The sequence below is a fragment of the Jaculus jaculus genome, chromosome 16, assembly GCF_020740685.1.
Source record: "Jaculus jaculus isolate mJacJac1 chromosome 16, mJacJac1.mat.Y.cur, whole genome shotgun sequence".
Classification (NCBI taxonomy): domain Eukaryota; kingdom Metazoa; phylum Chordata; class Mammalia; order Rodentia; family Dipodidae; genus Jaculus; species Jaculus jaculus.
Genome location: NC_059117.1, coordinates 28,270,065 through 28,293,133, shown reverse-complemented (window position 1 = coordinate 28,293,133; position 23,069 = coordinate 28,270,065).

Here is a 23,069-nt window from a genome sequence, read left to right as displayed (position 1 = left end):
TTGGTTTTCCTTCAGGTTTACCATCCTTACAGGATGACAGATCATTTCCTACAGCAAAAGAGAGACTATTCAACAAGTCCTGTACTGAATCCCAAAGCCTAGAGCCCCAAAGTGTGTGGCCTTAGTAGTAAATGGCCTTTGCACAAAGGAATGAGACATTTCAGCATATCTACCCGGACTCAGTAGAAAAGCTTTATTTATCAGTTCTGTTGATGTTCAAATCTCACCACAGGAGATTTCAATTTGACTGTCTTCAGTTGGGCATAGGTGTAGGTAAATGCTGAATGCCCCTTAAAAGACTCACTTCTTGGGCTGTAGTGATGCCTTTGTGGTTAAAGTGCTTGCCTGCAGAGCCTAAGGATCCATGTTCAATTCTCTAGTACTCATGTAAGCCAGATGCACAAGGTGACACATGTGTCTGGATTTTATTTGCCGTGGCTGGAGGCCCTGGTACACCCATTTGCTCTACCTTCCTCTGTCTGGCTCTCAAATAAATAAATAACGTAAAGCAAGACTCATTCACAACTAAAATTCAGGTTCACTGATAGAGTTTGGGGTCACAGATATTCACCTGCTGGATAAGTGATAAGATGCCATGTAGCAGTACAAGATAAGACCCATTTGCTTTCCATCTGCTAAGGTCAAGTACATACATGATATGCCAGGGCTTATAAATAATTATAGCAGTAAGTGTTCGGAAAATATTTGGGACTAATTATTTGACTTGGGATGACATGTCTTATATTTAAACATACATAGCATAGATTCATGGCTTCTGCATTTCTGTAACCAGCATCTGGCTTGTTTGTCTATAGAAGCACATACTAGGTTCACTTTACTGTGTTCAGTCTCTAGAATGCCCCTACCAGAGACAGGAATAGGAGCACAAATGTAATAATTTTAAATGCTTGTGTCTTCATTGCTTGCTTTAAAAGGTAGACATTTTTTTTCTTTTCTTTTTTTGTTTGTTTTTTCAAGGTAGGGTCTCACTGTAGCCCAGAATGACCTGGAATTCACTCTATAGTCTCAGGGTGGCCTCGAACTACCAGCGATCCTCCTACCTTTGCCTCCCGAGACCTGGGATTAAAGGCATGTGCCACCACAGCTGGCCTAAAAGGTAGACTTTTACCAAGTTTGGGAACTTTGTACATAGCAGACAATTTTTTTTTCATTGGTGTTTATCTTCTGTGGCTGACAAGGCGTGTGGAGGATATGAGTTAGACACTGTGATGCTGGAATAATTGTCAGTTATTTAAAGGGGAGAGGCTTTGCAATTTGCTCCACTCATTGAAAATAAGAACCTTGGTGTGGATATTTTTCATATGTAGCACATGTGAATATGCCTCCAACACACTGAAAAAATAGCTATGCTTATAATGGATTACTAAAAAGTGAGGTCATAAACTCAATAAATATCTGGAGTGTTGAGGTTTTATGATTATTAGAAGCAGAAACAAATGGAAAGATACTGATCACAGATAGGAAAGCAGTTGGAAATAAGAGTGTGTTAAATATATATAATCAGCTCTCATTAAGGTTATATGAATGTGTGTTGGACAGACAATCGAAAGGGAACAAAGTGGATTAATCAAGCTTTTCTAAAAAAGAAAAAAAAGTATTTTGCTAAAAAAGTAATGCATTTTAATGTATTAAGTTAAATATAACAGTATATAAATAACAGATAGCAATAGAAGCAGCAGTATTCATGTTTTACACAGAGGGACCCAAGATACATAATTTTAAATAAATATGTTTATCAAATAACTAAACCTCCATGACCTTAGAACAAAGGATGGCAGTATTTTCAAACCAAAATTATATTTTAGAAGACGTATTAAGGTTAAGCCTCCTATGTTCCATTATTCTTCCTAACTGCATAGCATTTTATAACAAGAAGTAGTTTCCATTTGTGCTTTAAATAAATGCTATTTTTATTTGTACATTCATGCCTTTTCAATTGAAAAAAAAGCAACAAAAATTCATCTGTGATAATTTGTAATACGTATAACTCCTTAGAACACAGTTCTATACTTCAGAGCTTAGAATTCTGGAAAGCTTCATAGACCCATGTTTTTACATGTGCTTGTATGTGTATGTGTGTCTGTGTGTGTTCTGGTATGTATTTATGCATGTGGGCATGTGAGTGGAGGAAAATTTTGATGTCCATTGATTTCCTTTATTGCTTACCACTTTATTTACACAGGCAGGATCTCTCACTGGAACTCAGAGCTCATGAATTCACTGGTCTACCTAGACCAGCTTGCTCTGAGGATCTTCCGTCTCTGCCTCCAAAGTGCTAGGATTATAGGCAAGCTGCTAAATTCACCTGAAATGTACGTGGATGCTACAGATTTCAACTGTGGTCCTCATGTTTGCACAGTAAAACTTGATCCACTGAGCCATCTACCCAGCCCCACAGACATGTATATTTATCATAAATATATACATCTACTTTTGCATGATTCCGTCTCATGGTCTTCCCCCAGTCCATCCTGGAAAAGTGTGTATATTCAGTGGAGAAGGGTCCTGTTTCTAGCAGGCCTTACTACTTCAGTCAACCAGCATCTGTGGGGGAGAGAGTCATGTGACTCTACAAGAAAGCTATCCAAACGTTACTATTGTTAAGTAATGATATATGCACACACCATCATGACTATACTGAACATCAGCAGTTGCTACTTTCCTCAGAGAAGAGGTGCCCTGGAGAATTAGCTTTACATTACAGAAATCTCAGAAGACCTTTAAGCAACTTTTGCAAAATGTTTTAAAATAAGACAGTACTGCAGCTTAATACATTTCACAAAAGAAAATGTAGTTTGCTCTTGGAAACTTATCGGATGCAGACATGAATATATGCCCAGTTATAAGTTTAGCCATCATAACCCCCATTAGCATTTTAACTTGGTTCAAATCAAATTTTTTGTGCCCTGAAGTCTGTTACACGAAGTTGTCCTTTATTTGCCTTTGGTTGACTGTGGAAATCAATGTCACTTCAAGGGTTTCACAAATCCATCATAGAGAAGCTTTGTGGAAATCTGGTCCTGCAGTACAAGTCAGATACAATGCAAAAGCAAAGAGACATAACAGGGAGTTTTGCTGCTCACGTGGCTAGAGCCATGGTGTTGGTAAAGCTGAGGTAAGGAAATGGCTTTTCTTGGATGGCAGAGGAACAGTGCGGGGGGGGGGGGGGATTGGGGGGCTCCATGTAACTCTGGTATTGGGACCTGACAAGAACTCACACTACCTCATTGGCACATGATTGGGCCAGTCCACATTCTGTTATAGATAGGGTGGGAGCTTGGGAGGCCTCTCTCCTCCCTAATGAGCTAATTTATAGTTACAGGTTACCAAGGAAAGGGAGTCATTCTCTTGTGTGGCATAACTATTAGTAAGAGACAAGAAGGAATACAGACAGACTGAGGTGGATAAGACGGGTTGATATGGGGTTCAGTTCTAACATATGTTTATAAAAGTGCCAAATATCCAATGTACCAAGCCGAAACCCAGAAGCTGCAAAGAGCTCAACACTAAAGTAGACTTGAAATGTACCCCCCACGGCTCAGGGAAATTTGCAGAAGAGGATGCAGAAAGACTGTAAGAGCCACAGGGTGGGAGAGAATACCCAGAGGCGTTGCCTCCCCCTATACCCAATGACTGCTGCTCTCCCATCGTCTAATCCACAGCCCTGTGGTGAACAGCAGCGATACCCCCCAGGAGAGGCCTCAGTGGAGTACGGGCAGGGAGGAGGAAATCAGTGATATCAACATATGATGTTTCCATACAGAGTGTTCTACTTAATAAAAATAAATAAATAAGTAAATAAAATATTTTAAAGTGTCAAATGTCAAATTTTTAAAAATAATTTTTTTTTGAAAAATAATATTTTTCAACAATATAAAAAGAAACTAGAGCTCACCCTTTGTATGTGCACATTTCACATCCGTGGATTTAACCAGCGGATTTCAATCAAGAGATTATAAATATTCAGACAAAAATTGTTTTACACGGACCATGTGCCTACCTTTGATATGTTATTATTCCCTAAACAACGAAGCACAACCCCTATTCACAAAGTAGTGACATTTTTCTACTCTAAATAATCTAGTGATGATTTATAGGATGTGGGAGGAAGGAGGTAGGGTGTGTGCAAATGTTATGTCCCTTTTTATAAAGGACTTAGTCTTATCCACAGGTTGTGGCCAGAGAATCATTAGACTCCCAAGGGATCACTGTGCATGAAATCAGGAGTCTGTCTCCCTTTTGTACAATTCTTTTGCAGGAATTTCTTCAGGAAAATGGAAGAACTGGACAGGAACCATATCTGCCCCACTGCTGCCAGGAGAGGTAGCTAGGGGCAGAGCACACATTTCCGTAGGCATCTTCACTTCCATGTCTGGTATCTTGGTGTGTCCGGACATCCCTCCCCACTCAGCGGCCTTTAAAAATCCCCCATGTTGATTTGGCTTCTAAATGTATCCAAGAATTAGGGCTGCCACAGACAAGAAAGAGTCACACAGAAAATTGGCAGTGATGTCTTCACTGTATTCTAGTGGTCTAAGCAGTCTAGGACTATCTAGGTTCAAAGGAAAAGAAAAGGAAAAAAAAAAAACAAACAAACTGCATCTTGACAGTGAACTGTCCAGGTCAGGTGCATTTTGAATTGGACCTAACCCACTGTCTTTAGTACTTGCATTTCTGTCTTTTTTCTGTTATATATTTAATAAATGAACGCTTTCAGCTTCTTATATGCTATACGACATATAAAAACACTACCCATCATGCCAGAACCAGATATTATTTGCTGCTTTATCATCTAGAAGGACTGGTTGGCATTTGCCCTCTCCTTTCTTACATAGACATCTGAGAATGGAATGGTGACGTGCAGGCGTGAAAGGCAGGAAATGCCCAGGAGGAATATTTACTGCTTGTACTGGTGGTGTCCTAAGTCCAAAGAATACGGAAAGTCGGCTGCCTCAGGCAAGCTGGCTAGTGATAGAAATGTTTTAAGTCATGATACTGTGGAAACAGTTGTATTCGCCAAGTAAACGTGTTTTGCTTTCCCAAATGTGAAGTGGGCAGATACGTTTGAAGCTTATGTTTGTTGTGTGTCAGGGTGGGCGCTAGGTCTACTCTCTTCTTCAGAGTAGCTGACTAGATAAACACTCTCCGCCTCGTGTCTGAATGAGCAGGATACCCTTAATTTTAATCTTTTGCTTTCTGCTCTCATATCCTGACCTTCACAAGGAGTTTAGCAATCATGACAAAAATCTTACTGTGCACCTTCATCCATATCCTGAAATAGATGTCCAGAGGGAAAAAAAAATTGCTGTTTATTTGTTCATTTGTCTAAAAATTACCATTTTCATTCTACCTGGAAAAAACCCAAGTATCATTTCCTTTTCCCACCCTTTGTACTCTTTTCTGGTCTCTGTTTTTCCGGACACTTGACATTCGCTCTTTTATTTGTTTTTTTTTCTCACTTTCTTAAAAGATTTCTCTATCCAACACCATAAAGTACACCTCTGGAAGATTCACACCATTTGTGTGTCAGTAACTTAATCTCTATTTTCATCCCTCTTCTCACTTCTGGCTAGCCTCCCATTCCCTTCTTTGATCTACAATTTGATTTATGAGGAAATTCATAACCAAATTTCAACATACTCTTCCCAGAAAACACTGAGGCTGGATGCACATAAAATCAGGCCTCTAGGTCCCCCCATTTCTTTTGTGGGTTTTTTTTTTTTTTTTGGTTTGTTGTCATTCTAATTGGTTGCTAGATTCATACAATACTTTTTTGTTTCGTATTTGTTTTACACTTCAGACATCAATAAAAATGCATCTTTCTCCTTTAGGAAGAAATTTCCTCCCTGACAGCTCACTGTGGTTACAGAGGACAGAGGTGGAAATGGAACACATGGACTGATATGACCCAGTAGTCACGATGTAGGTAACTGAGCTCCATGTCATCAAAGCCCCATGAGATTGCACAGCTATTGTTACCACATCCCATTTTAATGTAAATTCTTCTATCTCATCAAGACTGATGACTAAAGTTAAAAACAAAAGGAAATATTACTATACGGAAGTGAACATTTATGGGCATAATTTTTCCCATGGACCACTAGTCTGTAAGTTTGTCTTTGACTCCTGACTCGAACCCTTCTCTGGAGTTCTGGATTGTCACCAATTGATTCCATAATAGCTTCACCAAACAGCTGAAGTCCACCATGCTTATTCTGCCCCAGTCAGAGCTGTCAGCTTTTTCTCTTCATATTTTCCTATCTCGGGAAGTGGCATCCTTACCAACTAAGTAATCAGCTACATCGTGTTTTTCCTATTTCTCAAGTTATATATTTTCAATATCTAAACTACAGAAAGAATCTCTTTTTACTCCTGTCTTCAATTTCACTACCTTTATATTTGCTTCAACTTCTCATTCTGCTACTCTGCAAGATTCAGATTAAACATTGCATCTGTTATTTCTCCCTTTTAAAGATATATTTATTTATTTATTTAAAAGTGACAGAAAGAAAAAGGAGGGCAGTGGCGGGGGGGGGGGGGGAGAATGGGCGCACCAGGGCTTCCAGCCACTGCAAACAAACTCCAGACGCGTGCGCCCCCTTGTACATCTGGCTAAGGTGGGTCCTGGGGAATCGTGCCTTGAACCAGGGTCCTTAGGCTTCACAGGCAAGCGCTTAACCATTAAGCCATCTTTCCAGCCCATTTTTTATTTTTTTTTTATTTTTATTTATTTATCTGAAAGTGACAGACAAAGAGAGAAAGAGGCAAGAGAGAGAGAGAGAGAGAGAGAGAGAGAGAGAGAGAGAGAGAATGGACGATTTCTCCCTTTCAAACTCCACCCCATCTGTCACACTCAAGTATTTGGCAATAGTAAGAAAGAACAGCAAGACCATTACTTCTCTGGGTAAATTCTTTCACTGACTTGCAGTGCAATCACTATAAAAAATATATACATACTGTTGTTCCCAGATCCTAATTCTTGTAGCTGTTATTTCCTCACTCATTGTACTTGATTCTCAACTGCCTCCTTTTGGTCATTGGAAAAACAGAGCTCTGGTACACCTCAGAACTGTGGCACGTGCTTCTCCCTGGGTGCTATGAATACTTGCTTCTTTCTCTCTGTTTCATACTGTTTCATATTTCAATTCAAATGTCTCCTCTAGTAGACGCTTCCTGTCTTTCTTCTCTCTACCTCCCTCCTGCTTTTCCTTCATTCATTTGTTTCTTTGTCCCTTTCCTTTCCTTCCCTTTTCTTTCCTTTACTTCCCTTTCCATTGATAGGAACTCACTATGAGACCTATGTTGACTCACTCCCTGTACCTCAGGCTAGGCTAGAACTTCTGATCCTCCTGCCTTCGTCAGTGTGCTACAATGCATTGCCATTTCATCACTTCACAAGCTATACCTCAGCAAACCTGAAACAAAAACTGTGAAGGCTGCCTAACTCATGATACTTTAAAAATTACATATTTAAAGGAATAATGTTTGAGTTCATATGAAGACACATCACAAGGATATCATTATTTTTACAAAAAGCCTAAAATTCTTGGTATGGCTCAATGAGGCAGTTTAGGGGTAGCAAGACCTCCAAAAGTAAAGGAATGCAATGTCTTTGAGCCTGTCAGGGGGGATCTGGTTTTTGCCTTATCATCACCCGGCCCCGAACATCTGGCAGGAGGATGTGAATAGGATTACTAGGTGCCTAAACATGGATGGGATCTGTATCCCCTCATCTCTTTTCCCTAAAGAATCCCTCTTCACAGCCACCACCTTGCTAGGGACCAGAAATGTCAGAAAAAAAGATTACCCACTTCCAAGAAGTGTCTGGACACTTGGCATGGTGGATGGACTGACCATCTCGGCTACTATCCAGTCACTTACCAGAAAAGACCAGAAGAGATACTAGGTGGGTTTTCCCATTTCCAGGAACACCCTCCTACATTTCAGCAAAGCCTCTGCCTCCTTTCCTTCCCCTAAGCTGTAGCAGATCTTTCTAAACTACATCCTGCATGGTCTGTAGATTTCATATGTCACATTTTAAGATAAGAACCTTGAGGCCAGTATCTCAGAAGTTTTGGTGGCTGTGAATGAGGGGAACCTTAACTTCTGAGTCAAAGTGCTAGCAAGGGTTACAAGTGGCTCCATTGCTGTCAAAGATTCTCTAAATTCCCTGGTTCTGAGATGCTCTGTATTATCTGCAAGAGTTTGTTAATAAATACCAACACTCCTCATCCTTTGAACCAGCCACATAACTCCCATATTTAGCCTTACCACAGGAATTTCTTCTGTCCATCAACATTCCCTCCTTCCAGCTAACAAAGGAGTTTCGTGTTTCCTCCACCTGCCCAGTGACGATTGTCGGTGATGGCACCCACTTCCCATCTCACTGCCTGAGACTTCGGGTCTCCTCTCAAATTGTACTTTCCTGCTCACTGCATATGTATCCTTATCCCAGTCTGAACTGACCTGTTTGTTTTTTCCCTTGGTATTTGCTTACCATCTATAAAGACCAAAGCTTACCACTCTCTTACAGATGTTATGAAACAAATGTTAATCTAAGTCGGTATTTATTGGCAAGCAAACATGTGTTGACTTGTAGACGGGAGGCATATGAAAATGTAGAGCTCACTTTTCTGCCCTCCTTGTTCACTCAGAGTTCACATTAATTAACATTAACAGAAATCAATTTGCAAGGCACAAGCTCTCGCCGTCATTTATGAATATACAAGGCCTTTGTTTGACAAAACAACTCGGAGGTTCTGGGTCAATCTTGTGGGATTTGCATGTGTACTTAGGAGCCTCTCAAGTCCAACACCAGAAAGGCTGTTGCTCCTGTTTTCCTCCGTCCGCATGTTGACTAGCAGAGCCCTGTGAACCGACTTGCCTACCCCCAAGCTCTCTGCAAGATGGACTTCCATTTGTCACCTTTGTGCCTTGCTCACCTCAGCCAACCTGTGTGGTCCTGCTGCTTGGAGGTGGGGAGTGCTCTGAAACCCTCGGCGCGGACCCTCACTGCCCAGCAATAGCCTGAGGAAGGGACAAGGCTCTGGGTTTTCTTTCAATTACACCTCCTCACAAGAATTGTATTCCAGTAGTATACAGGATTTTTCAAGAAAAGTGTGTTTGACTATTTCTTTATACTTTATTCTTAGCTGCTTCTGAGAATACTAACATAAACCCATTAATCCCTGAGTCACATACAACTTCAATGACTATCTCATGCTTTTCTCAGAATAAGTGTAACCCTTGTGATCACTGAAATTTTGATGTGTTTCTATCACATTTCTCTCCTAGAAAAATCTTTTATCAAATCTTGTTTACCTAGAGAGCTAAAGAGTATGTCTCATCCATTTCTTGGATGTGGACTTTAAAATCAAGGATTCCACAACAGTTTATATTTTAGTTCAGTGAAAAGTACACAAATATGGCATCCGGGCAAGTGAAAAATAAAACAATTCAAGTATAATAAGCCACGCAGAGTTACTAAGTATCATGACTCTATAGAGGCCAAATAATCAATATGGTTTCCATAGCATGAGGCTGCTATTAAACCTGGAGTAGAAATGTATTTTTTATGGTGAAACCATCATAGACCTCAGGAATTTCAGACAATGTTTCCTTCTTTTTATGATTTTTTTTTCATTTTTTTATTTATCTATTTGAGAGTAACAGACACAGAGAGAAAGGCAGAGAGAGGGAGAGAGAGAGAGAATGGGTGTGCCAGGGCCTCCAGCCACAGTAAACAAACTCCAGACATTTGTGCTCCCTTGTGCATCTGGCTAACGTGGCTCCTGGGGAATCGAGACTCTAACCTGGGTCTTTAGGCTTCACAGGTAAGCACTTAACCGCTAAGCCATCACTCCAGCCCAATGTTTCCTTCTTTTCTCCCAAACCAGAACTGGATATTAAAAGAACATGACATGCATAAGAAAAGAGAAACCAGAATGTCAAAGGAGTAGGAATGGGGAGGAGTCTGCCCTTATTTAGGGTAGGGTTTTCTGTTTTGTTTTTTTGTTTGTTTGTTTGTTTTGTTTTGTTTGTTTGTTTGTTTTTTTCGTTTTTCCACATAGAGATTCACTCTAGCTCAGGCTGACTTGGAATTCACTATATAGTCTCAGTGTGGCCTCGAACTCATAGCGCTCCTCCTACCTCTGCTTCACAAATGCTGGGATTAAAAGCATGAGACACTACACCTGGCTGGGAAGGTTTTTCAACCAGTGCAGACAGCAAACTGACCACAGTGGAAAAAAAATTCCACTCAGACAAATCGGCCATACATGACGACCAAATACAAAACAGAAATGATATACACTGAGCAATCTAGAGATGGCCTGGCCTGCTTTGTATTGCCTTCAAGAAGCCAACTTAAGCTCTGAACAGAGTAATGAGACAGTGCTTGGGAAATATAGAAACACCAACAAAGAAAACGCGCCCACACACACACAGAAGAGAGAGAGAAAGTTTTGAAATATTTACATAGACTGCGTGATTGAAGAGCATACCCACATATTAACAAAGTCTGAATGCATTCAAACCTTTTCATTGTTTTATTGTTTTTGAACTATACCGCACAGTGCTGTAAGTGAATATTTCATGTCAGTGGTATTGTAAAACGTTCTTCACAGGGGTGTCGATGTGCGCGGCCATTGGAACTCCTGATGTAGTTAAATGAACGTCCCGCCAGGGGGCGGAAGGCAACAAATCTCAAAGTCTGCAGTCCGAGACTTTCCAACACTAGAATCCAGGGGGAAATTGCTCAATATTTTGTTATTATTGTTATTATTATTTTCTAGTTCTTGTTTTTCTTCTGTCGTGTCCTTGGCACCCTGCATGTCATTGTGGGATTTTTTTTCTTTTCGTTTTCATTCATTTCTCTGGTTTCTCGGCCGCCTTCTTTGGTTGCAAACCAATGCGGTGGTTGGGCAAGAAAACCTTATTCAGGCAAGCATCCAGCAGGGGTGGGTTTTCATGCAGGTTTGTTAGACCTTGAGCATTCTTTATGGCACAGCCGTCCCAGTGCCTTAACAAAGGTAGCTCTTTGGAAACTGCCTCTGGAGACCAACAGGGTTTAAAAATAGAGGAGGAAGGGGCATACTGCTTAAGAGAGCTTTTGCAACTGTTTAGTAACTCAGAAAGATGAACCAGAGAAGCAGGCAGGTCACCACAAGAGAATGCAATTAGCAAATGCAATTAGCATCAGCATATAAATCCCGCCCCCTTGACATTCTCTTTAGCATTGCCAAGGCAACCCAAGCAGCCGCCCCCTTTCCCACCCCCTCCACTCTTGCAGCCCCCGCCTCCCTCCCCTCACTGAATTTGACTTGGAATTGATTTGCTTCAGGTTGCACCTGGATGAATTTGGCTGGCTGTGGAGCCTGGGGAGAGAAGGAAGGATGCACAGAATGCAGCCCTGACCTTTGCAGTTGTGGTTATTTTTCTATTATTATTAATTAGTTTTGTACTCAGTGAACACGGTCAAGTTGGTACCATTGTTAGCCTCCTCCCTGTCCTCCCTCCTCTCCCGGCCCCTCCTTGTTGAGGTGTTTGTGCCATGCATTGTGGGGTTAGCCCTCATTATGGGTAGGAGGAAATGTCTCTGTGTCTCATGACCCAACCTATGGCTCTGATATTCTTTTTTTTTTTTTTAATTAGTCTCAGGCTGGCCTCAAACTCACAGTGATCCTCCTCCTACATCAGCCTCCAAAGTACTGGGATTGAAGGTGTATACCACCATGCCCCCCTTTTTTTTTCCTTGTGGAGCCCACTTCTTCATGTGTGCCTGCCAAGCAGTCAGCGCTGAGCTACACTTCCAGCCCTCTTTTTACTTTTTATTTATTTTATTTTATTTATTTGAGAGCGACAGACACAGAGAGAGAAAGGCAGATAGAGGGAGAGAGAGAGAATGGGCGCGCCAGGGCTTCCAGCCTCTGCAAACGAACTCCAGACGCGTGCGCCCCCTTGTGCATCTGGCTAACGTGGGACCTGGGGAACCGAGCCTCGAACCGGGGTCCTTAGGCTTCACAGGCAAGCGCTTAACCGCTAAGCCATCTCTCCAGCCCAGGATGGGAATTTTTATGAGTACCTCATGAGTGGGCAGATGGTCTAGCCACTTAGTCTTGGCATCAGGAGTTTGGGATCAAAATTTCCGGGGTGGGAGGCAATCTTCCAGAACTCTTAGTTCCCTAGGAAAAGCATTCTCCAAAGGTTGTAGAAGGACTCCCTAGGAGACAAAGACAAGGAAGACCATATTCTTCCAGTGTTTCTGACCTGTAGAGAGAAATAATGAGCTGGATTTTCCTCTACAGGCCCACGGACAATCCCCATGTTTAGCCAAGAAAAAGCTATTGAGTTTAGGGTCCTGCTACCCTAAGCTGCTGAGTCAATTTCTATCTCCTACTGTACATGACCATCACTGTGCCTTTGCAGGATAGTGGTGCTTTTAAAAAGGACATGGAAGTGACAATGCAGATACCAAACGCATAGCTAACATATGACGTGTTTGGGAGATGGAATCCTTATAGAACATCACCCTGACTCTCATGCCTAGCGATTTTCATTTGCTCTCTAAGCCTGAGCTACAAATTGGCCCCGGTAGCCATAACCATATCCCACACACATATTGGGACCCCAGGAGACTACTTTAGAAAGGGAAGTGCTCAGCCTCTGCCTAAGGGTGCTTGGGCTTTTCTAACACGGGTGATATAGCGAGCATTCAGACCCGTCCTCTTCTTCTCGTGCTTTTCCTACACTGAACATTTTATGGGAAGGAAATCAATCTCAAAGACTGCTCATTTCATTTTACACGCTGTCCTTGAATGTGCTGTTCAGACCCTGCTGTCACTGCAGAGTCTGAGATAAACAACAACTAGATCCACAGGGATCCGTCCATGTGCTTCGCTGGCTAGAAAACGCACTGCCAAACTCCAAAAATAGGAACTCTCCTCGAGCCATGTTCAGACTGTAACTTTACCAATGCCAGCATAAAAAAAATATATATACATATATACATATAAGCAGAAACTTTTATGTAGGTAATAAACTTGGTTATATATATTCCAACTCAGTTGAAATCACAGATGTTGCCAACTACATAAGAATAGAAGTTTCTCAGAGATGAAAAATTGGCTTCCACAGAAACTCTCTTTGCCACACATGCTGTATGAGTCATCCATCTATCACTATGACCAGTACCTGAGATCGCCTGGCTGGCGATTTCAAAGAATTCAACCCATGATGGCTTTATTTTTTCTTTTGCTTCTGGGCCTGTTTGTGCTGAAGTAGAACATGCACAGAATTATGAAACAAACCTCTCAATGTACATATTTTCATCAGGTATGATTTAAAGTAAGAGAGCGAAGGAATACAGGTGATGTGCCTAGAATTATTTAGCAGTATAAAGGGCCATATTATGTATCTGTGGGACAAAGTGGGTCACCAGGTAGTAGAAGAGTCAGATGTAAAGGAGAGGAATTGGACAAGTTATGACTTTCCTGGGTATACCCTGCCATGGGTTTCCTCTAACTAGACCAGCCTACTATGTTTTATCAGTTCCAAATTATGTCATAAAGGGATCAATCTATTGACTAGGTCAGTGTTCTCAGGACCCAAGCACTTCTTCAAAGACCATTAGTTGCCATCCATAGCCCTGTACATGAACCTGTAGTACCTATTCTATATTCAAATACAGAGAGAGAGAGGGGGGGAGGGAGAATAGCGCTACTATCAGGGAACTGCTGTTACATGGAGTGTGGCGCACATTGAACTAGGCAGTTCCTGCCCATGACAATGCTTTTGTTTATACTTCAAAGAAAATACCAGCTCAAAAATTAAGAACATAGCAAACTGGTTGCAGCCACTATGAATTTCAGGTTAAAAATTTATCAAGACACTAAAAATAAAACTTCTATATGACCCAACCATGCATTCCTGGCTATATTTCTTAAGGATTCTAAACCATACTCGAGATACTGATTCATCAGTGTTTATGTGCTGCTTTTTTTCACAATGACAAGGAAATGGAATCACCTGGATGTCCATCTCGGCTGTATAATGAACATATGGCACATAAATACAGTGGGATTAAATTAGACAAAATAGAAAATGAGGTCCTGAAAGTTGTTAGAAAATATTGTCATAATTGAGGCAACCCAGGCTCAAGCAGTCAAATGCCACTCTCTCATATAAAAATCCTACCTTAAAACCTTTATATAGGTGTTATTGAGGAAGTGAGAAAGTATAGATTCTAGGAGACTAGGAAGGCACCCATGAGCTCTATTCCCCAGGACCCACATTAGCCAGATGCTCAAGGGGGCTCATGCATCTGGAGTTCATTTGCCGTGGCTGAAGCCATCTTCTCTCTCTCTCTCTCTCTCTCTCTCTTTCTCTCTCTCTCTCATTCTCTCTGTCTCTCTCTCTTGCTATCTGCCTCTTTCTCTCTCTGTCTGTCACTCTCAAATAAATAAATAAAAATAAACAAAACAAAATTTAAATGAAAAGCATTAAGAGATAAGGGTAGGGAAAGTAGCAGATCTTAGCGACATGAAAATCAAAGGGGAATTCTGAGGATGGCAGGCTGAAACCAGGGTAGTAACAGTGTAAGAAGAAGAGGCAGAGGAGGGGAAAGGGCATATTAACCAGAATTAAGCACAGTATTAATAAAGAAGAAAGAGAGGGAAAAAAAGCAGAAGAAAGAAAACTATTTTACATCATAAAGACCTTGGAGGTAAGTCAGTTCTGAAATAGGATGAATCAGTGATCAGCAACGTGACTGGAAGGAATAAAGAGATAATGCCTTTCTCACCCATCAGAAGCATCACAGACAATATTTTTCTAATAAAATACAGTAACAAGAGAAAAGCAAAACATTGCCTAATATTTTAGATAATATCAGAGCCTTCATTCTGAAGCTAGAAAGACACAGGTTGAACTGTCTATTATTTGCTTAAATTCAATGGAGAATGAAAAACTGGGCACAAATGTTATGGCATGAGAGACATGAATGAAGGTAGCAGAGCAGAGCTGACTGTGATTCCTCTCGGTCTCTGTGTGGCCTCCTGTCCTCATGACACAATGGAGGAGCATTTCTGGAGTGGTCTACTGTCACACAACGCAGGTCAAAGAATTTCTTCATGGGACGTTCCCACACAGCCAAATGGGGAAATATTAGAGCAATATTTCCATGCAGAGCTTTGCAGAAAAGGGTTTTCCCTTTTATGCTTGCCTTGGGGAAAAGGGAATTCTATCCTCTGTGGTTGTATTGGGGGAGTAAAGGAAGTAGGAGAAAGAAAGTCAGGAGATGGTTGAAAGAAACTGCCTCGGTGGCCATTCCAATGTCCCTCGTTTCAAGGGAGCCATCTTGCTCAATTGCCATTCTTCAATGTTATCATTTTTTGAGCCCAGCATAATTAACGACAGAGTATCTCTTTGTCATTCCCATTTGCCAACCTCAATTTGGCTGACTTCCTAGGCTTTGACTCCTTGTGAACACAGTATCATCTTGTACTTCCAAGAATCACATCCTCACATAACAAGTCCCAGTGTCCCAGAGTGAGGACAGATGGCTGGGTGGTAATCCTCTGTCTGCTTTTGAAAAACCTGGGTGCTCACTCTCTCTCTCTCTCTCTCTCTCTCTCTCTCTCTCTCTCTCTCTCTGCTGTGTCAGTTGTGCCCCTCACCTTATAGTACCATATTTCTGTTTCTGAGTCACAAACTGTCAAGGAGGATTGCAATACCTTGAATGGGACATAATAACAAACATCCACCCTTGATTTAGGCAGAGACAAGATCCAGATCTATAAAACCCAAAAAGTTTCATCAGCAATGAAGAAGTGAGAGATCTCTGCCAGTGTTGCCTGGACAGGGAAAAGAGTGGATATGGTGAAGTTAATTATAAGTTATCTGCTTTGCCCTAGATCTGGTCTGCTACCTTTGATGATGAATGAATGATGTCTTGACAGTCTTGGTTTATTTTGCTGTGGTCTTTATAAGAGTAAATTGGCACAGATGGAAAAGTTAGGAAAATGTCCAACAAAAGACTATAAAGATGACTTTCTTTTTATTTATTTATTTATTTTTTGTTTTTTCAAGGTAGGGTCTCACTCTAGCCCAGGCAGACCTGGAATTCACTATGGAGTCTCAGGTTGGCCTGGAACTCACAGCGATCCTCCTACCTCTGGCTCCTTAGTGCTGGGATTAAAGGCGTGCCCACCACGCCCGGCTTGACTGTCTTTTAAAATGAGTTTTATTTTAGAAATAAAGACAAAATTACTTTATAGCATTATTGGCCTGTAAGTTGTTGGCATTTCTTACAGTTCAGTTACTACTAAAATATTTGTTCATAAAAAAGATAACAATAATGATATAATTTTGTAAGTTTGAATGAACTATAATGGTTGCTTCTCCCAAGGGAAGACAGTCTTGTTGTTCTATGTTACCCATTTGCTAGAAGATTAAACAGACCAAAAGAATGCTAATTAAAAGCACAGCCAAGCTGGAGAGATTTTTCAGTGGTTAAGGTGCTTGCCTACAAATTCACACTACCGGCTTTGAGTCCCCAGTACCCACATAAAGCCAGATGGACAGTGGCACATGCATTTGGAGTTTGTGGGCATCAGCCGGAGGCCCTGCTATGCCCTCTCTCTTTCCCTGTTTTTCATCTATCTCTCTGTGCTTGTAAATAAATACGTAGATCAGTGGAACAGAATAGAGGACCCAGATGTAAGCCCAAGTAGCTATAGCCACCTGATATTCGATAAAAATGCCCAAAATACTCATTGGAGAAAAGACAGCCTCTTCAGCAAATGGTGTTTTGAAAACTGGATATATATCTGTAGAAGGAAGAAAATAGATTCTTCTCTCTCTCCATGCACAAGAATTAAGTCCAAATGGATTAACGACTTTAACATCAGACCTGAAACTCTGAAACTGCTAGAGGAAAAAGTAGGGGAAACCCTTCAACATGTTGGTCTTGGCAAAGACTTCCTGAATACAACCCCAATTGCTCAGGCAATAAAACCACAGATTAATCACTGGGACCTCATGAAATTACAAAGATTTTGCTCTGCAAAGGACACAGTGAAAAAAGCAAAGAGGCAACCTACAGAATGGGAAAAAATCTTCACCAGCTATATATCTGATAGAGGATTAATATCCAGGATATACAAAGAACTCAAAAAGTTAAATAATAAGGAATCAACCAAGCCAATCAAAAAATGGGCTATGGAGCTAAATAGAACATTCTCAAAGGAAGAAATACGAATGGCATATAAGCATCTAAAAAAATGTTCCATGTCACTAGCCATCAGGGAAATGCAGATTAAAACTACATTGAGATTCCATCTCACTCCTGTCAGATTGGCCACCATCATGAAAACAAATGATCATAAATGTTGGCGGGGATGTGGAAAAAGAGGAACCTTTATACACTGCTGGTGGGAATGCAATCTGATCCAGCCATTGTGGAAGTCAGTGTGGAGGTTCCTAAAACAGCTAAACATTGATCTACCATATGACCCAGCTATAGCACTCCTAGGCATATATCCAAAGGACTCATCTCATTTCCTTAGAAATATGTGCTCAACCATGTTTATTGCTGCTCAATTTATAATAGCTGGGAAATGGAACCAGCCTAAATGTCCCTCAACTGATGAGTGGATAATGAAGATGTGGCACATTTATACAATGGAACTCAACTCAGCGGTAAAGAAAATGAAGTTATGAAATTTGCAGAAAAATGGATGGACCTGGAAAGGTTTATACTAAGTGAGGTAACCCAGGCCCAGAAAGCCAAGTGCCACATGTTCTCTCTCATATGTGGATCCTAGCTACAGATGATTAGGCTTCTGTGTGAGAATGAAAATACTTAGTAGCAGAGGCCAGTAAATTAAAAAGGAGACATAAAGGGAAGAGAAAGGAAGGGAGGAGGGTACTTAATAGGTTGATATTTTATATATGTAAGTACAATGCTTGTGATGGGGAGGTAATATGATGGGGAATGGAATTTCAAAGGGGAAAGTGTGGGGGGTGGGGAGAGAGGGAATTACCATGGGATTTCTTTTTATAAGCATGGAAAATGCTAATGAAATTAAAAAAAAAAACAGCCGTAAATATTTTTTTCCTTCGTATGCGTCACAAAGAAAAAAACATCATTCCAAATAAGCAGATCACTAGTAGGCTCCCATGTTCCTTTTATTTATTTGTTTGGGGGTGCTCTGTGTACTATGTGGTGTGTGGTGTATATGCACATGTGCCATATACTCAGCTCGACGCTGCTGGAATGAACCTCCAAACCAGACAATTTATAGGAGGAACGGAATTTATTTCAGGATTACAGGTCCAGGGGAAGTTCCATAATGGTGAACAAGAGCAAACCCACCATCAAAAGGTCGAGCAAAACCCAGCAGCCAAACAGCAGGAGACCAAGCAAAACTCAGACTGTCTGAGTACCTTTAGGCTGGAATTCAGATCGGCCCCCAGTAACACCTCAGGGCTGGGCCCCAGGATCTGCCTACAGTGACACCTCCTCTAGCCAGGCAACTTGAAATCCAAGAGGCTTTAATGAAACTGAACTTCTTGGGGGACATCCACTCAAACCGCCACAACGTGAGTGCCCTCCATGCACACATAAACAGAGGCAAGAGGAAAATGTCGAGTGTCTTGCTGTATCTCTCTTTTACCTGGAAGAACTATGTTTTGGCTAGGGCAGCTAGCCAAGGAGGTCCAGTGCTGCTGCTGGCCTTACCAGCATTCTTGCCCTGCCCCACTTTGTGTGTGTGTGTGTGTGTGTGTGTGTGTGTCTATTAGAGATCAAACCCAAGGCTTCATGGTTGCACAGCATGTTCTCTCACTGATTGCGCAATCTCTCCAGTGGGATTCCCATGCTCTTATAACCCAGCAACTATTTCTGTAACACTCATATACAAATCACTCGATGATTTAAATTTTCTGTGCATGAAAAATTTATTCTAAGACAAAAAAATCAGTCATCAGTGAGTCATTTAAAATACTAGACTTTTTGTTTTTCATCCTGCTTAAATCTACTCATAATTTTGCTGAGGAACTAGGATGTTGCTGTTCATTTTCTCATCTACTTAATTATATGCCAGGAACTATTTTGGGTCTTGGAGATAGAGCTATAAATGAAATCCTTGGGTTTCGAGAACTTTGCTTATAATCTATCCGTGTTCACCTTTTAGGTGTCAAGTGGAACAATTCAGTTATAAACAGAGGATGATGTTGCAAAAGGGGGAACTAGAGGCATGGTTAGTAAAGAAATGTGGCTGTTCCACATGTTTAAATCCAGTTTTAAGGCACTATGTATCCTGTTTTATTCGTGAGCTGTTACTGGCCTCACCCAGCATCAACATATCAGATGGAAGTTTGAAAGAGCTTTACATAACAGAGGCTTTTTCATCTAGACCAAAGAACCATATTTGTTCATCACACAACCTCCAGCAGCTGTGGAGTTTGAGGTAAACTCCCTGCATTTGGAACCAGGACTTAAGGCAGTGCTTGAGCTTGGCTTAACTGAAGACTCCAAGTAAAACAGACCCTTCCCAATGGTGCCTGGTAAGGTGCTCTTAAAACTCTCCTAATGTGGAATGTCCTAGTACAGTTACCTTAAAGTATCACATAATATGTTAAAATCTAGGATGTTAGTTCTAACTTTAAAAATAGCACATAAATTTAACATAGACATGTAAAGTAGTGGACATATACTAATAAGAATAAACAGTATATATTAACTTGAAGATTTTAGTCAGAAAATCACTTCACTTATAAAACATTATCAGGTAAGACAAGTCCTAACAAATACCAACCCATGTCTAACTGCTTTAGTTGGGTTACTAACACGTTAGAGCAGAACATTCAAAGCAGAATAGCGTGAATAAATAAAGTGTTGGTTCCTCTGTTTACATGAAAAAGAATGATCAAGAGTAATTCATTTTAAATGAGAGACCTATGCCTGCCAAACAGCACGCATGACCTATGAGATATACTTTTTTTTTTTTTCCTACAGCAGTATATCACTCTCTTTAGATTTACTAAAGGTGACAAAGGCATCCCACAGCTAATCCTGATTAACTCACCAGGATCTGTTGGCTCAATGACATAATAAAGCAAGGTTGCCTACTGGGAGATTTTATAATCTCACTAGAGAATGGAATATGAGCTGCGTTAAGTGAAAGTGTAACCCTAAAGATAGTCAAATGGTTTCCTAACCTTCCACAATCAATTTCAAGACTCCAAAGGGCAGCATATAAATAATAGCACTGCCTTGGCGTCAAAGGAAGCACGGGGTACACAAGCGCAAATCGTTCATCACAAGCAGGGCCGGCTCTCATTTCTCTGTCAAATATCAACCTCTCATTTTACTCACTATGTCTTCAACAACTTTCCAGTTTCTATGCCTTATTAAAAAAAGATGATTTGTTCTAACACACATATTTTAGCTTTGTACTATACTTAGTATATACCAAATATTTTTATATTAGTATTTTATCCTTGTTCACTTAGCATTTTTCGTAGGTAGTATGAAATTCAAGATTATTATTAGAAACCAATCCCCGAGGAAAAACCAATAGTCTAAATATGGTAGAGCAAATTATCTGGAGTTTCTCATTAGAAGAGAATTTGGTACATAATCATGCAATTCATAATTAAAACCAATTCATTAAATTCCCCATGTTTTCTTCATGCACTAAACTTACAGCCTTTATGGACCTGGCAACTGCATTAGATAGGAAATGAACTAATTAAGATCAAAGTTGATGTGATGTTCACAAATTGAATAAAGGGATAAACAAAAGATATAAGTGTTTTATTTTCTTTTATATGAATCAAGTGGAAACAGTTTTGTATGCCAACCAAATGTGGTCTCTGCTCTAAACTGGATTGGATTCATATTCCACGATAATACCTCCAAAGCTGTCCCTTTCTTTTCTACAACAATACTTTGATAGTCAATGGAAACCATGAAATAGCTATGAGATTTTTTTTGGTACACCACTTGTCTCATGCAACTTCCCTCCAATTTTGAGGAGGAGAAAAAGAACAAAATTAGCAGCACTCAGGAGGAGTTCGAGGCCACCCTGAGACTCCATAGCGAATTCCAGGTCAGCCTGGGCTAGAGTGAGACCCTACCTTGAAAAAAAAAAAAAAAAAACAGAACAAAATTAGAACTTAGCTGTTTGGCTATTGACACAATAATAAGTAGGAACCCAATAAAATATGGTGAAAGGGGCTGGAGAGATGGCTTAGTGGTTAAGCGCTTGCCTGTGAAGCCTAAGGACCCCGGTTCAAGGCTCAATTCCCCAGGACCCACGTTAGCCAGATGCACAAGGGGGCGCACACGTCTGGAGTTTGTTTGTACTGGCTAGAAGCCCTGGCGCGCCTACTCTCCTCTCTCTCTCTCTCTCTCTCCCTCCCTCCCTCCCTCTTTCTGTCTCTGTCTGTCGTTCTCAAATAAATAAGTAAAAATAAAAAAAAAATTAAAATATGGTAAAAGAGCATGAGAGACCCCGTACTGCAGACATTGTCCTCTACCACACCAAAACCTAGCTTTGTGTCAAAGAATAAATATAAACAAAAGAAGTGAGATAGAAATAATTTTCAATCCCGAGCATAGTAACCTATAAGCCCTGCCAGAAAGGAACAATTATTTTAAGAAAGACTTTCTTGGTGTAATAATATAGACATATCTCACCTTTTTCCTAAGTAAATCTTCAGTATTTAACATTGCTTACTTTTCTTTATCATCAAATAAAGAAGAAAGAAGTAGGGGCTGGAGAGATGGCTTAGCAATTAAGTGCTTGCCTGTGAAGCCTAAAGACTCGGGTAACAGGCTTGATTCCCTAGGGGCTACCCATGTAAGCCAGATACACAAGATGGCACATGCATCTGGAATTCATTTGCAGTGGCTTAGAAGCCCTGGTGCACCCATTCTCTCCCTCCCTCTCTCTCTCTCTCTCTCTCTCTCTCTCTCTCTCTCTCTCTCTCTCTCTCTCTCTCTCTCTTTCCCTCTCTCTCTCTCTCTCTCTCCCTCCCTCCCTCCCTCCCTCCCTCCCTCCCTCTCTCTCTCTCTCTCTCTCTCTCTCTCTCTCTTTGTCTCCCTCCCTCTTTCTCTCTCTGTCTGTAGCTCTCAAATAAATAAATAAAAATAATATAAAAAGAAGAAAGAAGTAATATGTCCTAACATGCACAAGGGGATAAGCGTTTGCAGGCGACACCGAGATTAGCTTCTGTAGCCTTTGTGCACTCGCTCTCCGGATGCTGGAATGTTGCCTGGTACCCAGCAGAACACCTCCCTAATAATTGCTCTCTACCAAAAAGTAATTTCTCTGGCAGCCAAGGAGTGGAAGTGTATATATACATGTATGGCTTAATTAGGGGAAACTCGAAAGGGCTATGGTAATCAAAGAGCTGCCCAAAGGACCTGCTCAGTCCCATTCAACTCTCTTACCTTTCATCTTGTAGGTCTCAGACCATCCTACCCACCCCCCCCCTTTCTCCTGAACAGCTCCAGCCTTTAAATCAACTGCATGTAAATGTCAATCTCAGATTCCACTTCCTGGACAACCTGACCTTGACATTGGCCTCAAGTCTTATTAATTATTTTGAGACTGCACACACTAAAACAGGAAATTGAAAGTGCTATGTATTTTCTCATTATTTTTCTATAATTTTATAAAAACTTTCCTCGTTTGTCTCAAATTTCTTATAATGCATAATTTTTATAATTCAAATTTCTTATAAAAGAGTTTTATTTCTTATTATTGATGAAATCCTGATACATCAAGAATACAGCACAGTTTTTTTCTAGATGATAAAATCATGGTTTAATAAGGACAAGGATATTTGAAAGGTCACTGAATTGGGTTCTAGTTACAGTTATTATTCTTTTTTTTCAGCCAACAGACTATGAAAAAATCCTATTCAGTTCTGTAAATTAGCATTAGTCATCCCTATTCAGAGACATCCCTGCCTGAGACTTCATGGAGATTTACATTCCCAGAACTTAAACCACTGGAAATTAAGTTTAAAAGAAAGAA